Source organism: Arachis hypogaea, chromosome 5 (genome assembly GCF_003086295.3).
Source record: "Arachis hypogaea cultivar Tifrunner chromosome 5, arahy.Tifrunner.gnm2.J5K5, whole genome shotgun sequence".
NCBI classification, from domain to species: Eukaryota; Viridiplantae; Streptophyta; class Magnoliopsida; order Fabales; family Fabaceae; genus Arachis; species Arachis hypogaea.
Genome location: NC_092040.1, coordinates 80,770,513 through 80,772,561, shown reverse-complemented (window position 1 = coordinate 80,772,561; position 2,049 = coordinate 80,770,513). Strand labels below are relative to the sequence as shown.

The following is a 2,049-nucleotide window of genomic DNA, read 5'->3' as shown; positions in this document are numbered from 1 at the left end:
TTTTGCAAGTTAGAATTTACTTCTTCCTTAAAAGCTTTCAAATCGGTTATGTCTTGACTCATGGTTGCAAGCATTCCTTCTATCCTGTTTAATTGATCTTGAAATTGTTGGTTCGGATTGGATTGGTCAGATTGGTGATTTTGGCCATGATATGGTAGTTGGGAGTAAGTGTTTTGTGTGGCTTGGTATGATCTTTGGTTGGAGTTTTGGTATGTGGAATTATTGTGTTGGTTGTGGTTGTAAGGTTTGTGGTTTTGTGGTTGGGTTTGCTGGTTTCCCCACCCAAAGTTTGGGTGGTTTTTCCATCCTGGGTTGTAAGTGTTGGAATGTGGATCATATGATTGCCTTTGTTGGTTTCCCACATAGTTGGCCTCTTCCCAATCATTTCCTTCAATGCTTACTTCCTCTTGATCTTATGTGTGTATTGCAGCCACTTGCTTTGTGTCTAATTTCCTGGTGAGCTCTGCTAGTTGCTTGGCAAACACCTTGTTTTGGGCTAGGATTGTATCAACATGGTTCAGCTCCATGACTCCCTTAGTGTTGTGCCTCTCTGAAGCATAGTAGTACTCATTCTCAGCCACTGTCTCAATCACTTCAATGGCTTCTTCCATAGTCTTTTTCCTGTTCAATGAACCTCCTGATGAATGGTCTACAGCCTTCCTTGATTCATAAGAAAGTCCATCATAGAAAATATGCAATTGCACCCAGTCAGGGAACATGTTTGGTGGGCATTTCCTTGTCAACTCTTTGAACCTCTCCCATGCCTCGTAGAGCGTCTCACCATCTTGTTGTCTAAAAGTCTGAACCTCAGATCGAAGCCTATTGACCTTTTGTGGGGGGTAGAAACGTGCCAGAAACTTGCTCTCCACCTCATCCCAGGTTGTTAGGCTGTCCCTTGGGAATGATTCCAGCCACTTAGCTGCCTTGTCCCTAAGTGAAAATGGGAACAAGAGCAGTTTATAGGCATCTTCCTGGACTCCATTGGACTTCACAGTGTCGCAAATTCTCAGGAATTTGGTGAGATGTTGGTTTGGATCTTCATTAGCACTTCCACCAAATGAACAATGATCCTCCACCAATGATATGAGCTGTGGTTTGAGTTCAAAATTGTTGGCCTGAATGGGTGGTTTCTGAATGCTACTACCACAATTCCCAGAGGTTGGGTTTATGTATGAACCAAGAACCCTCCTCTCAGGAATGGCATTGTTTCCATCAACCCTCTCATGGTTGTGAACTTCTCTATCCATGTTGAGATCTAGAGCTTCTTCAAAGTTGTCCTCAGATTCTCCTTCAGATTCTTCTTCTCCCAGTACCCTCTTCCTTCTTGCTTCCCTTCTAAGTCTATGAAGGGTCCTCTTTGGTTCGGTATATGGAGGAGTTGATGTCTCTCCTCTCCTACCTGTCATACAAGAACACACCACAAGCAACAAACAAGTTGAGTACTCTTGGTTAATGGAAGAGTATAGTTAGAGCAGTTGAGGAATTAATTCAAATAGTTAGTGGGTCAGTGAGTTAGTTGCTTGAATTTAAAGGCATAAAGAAAGAAAGCAAATAACAGAGTGCAGAAATTAAAATTCAACAAGTAACTTGAACTAAATTAACAAAACAAGAAAAATGCTCAATATAGTTAACTTCCAATTTGAGAATTGTCAATCGAAAACCAATCCCCGGCAACGGCGCCATAAACTTGATCTAGCATAAACTTGATGCTACGATTTAGGAAATTGCACAATCGGCAAAATTCCTTCCGGCAAGTGCACCGGTTATCGTCAAGTAAAAACTCACAATAGAGTGAGGTCGAATCCCACAAGGATTGGTTGAATGAGCAATTCGAATTAGAAGTTTGTTCTAGTTGAGCGGAATCAAGATTTAGATGAAAATTGCGGAATATTAAATTGCATGAATTAAAGAGCTAGAAATTAAATTGCTGAAATTAAAAGGGATGGGGGTGATTGCATGAAATTAAATTGCAGAATGTAAAGAGAACGTGTAGATCAGAAATGGGGAGTTCATTGGGTATTAGGAGATATTGAGATCTCCGAATCAAAA

General features: G+C 40.9%; 1 non-coding gene across 1 annotated transcript; it reads left to right on the top strand.

Annotated features, from left to right (window-relative positions):
• Window positions 1-717: 717 nt before the first annotated feature.
• On the top strand, window positions 718-821 carry LOC112805122 (small nucleolar RNA R71). Its single transcript, XR_003203732.1, has one exon. It is a non-coding gene; the product is annotated as a small nucleolar RNA R71 (small nucleolar RNA).
• Window positions 822-2,049: the final 1,228 nt, after the last annotated feature.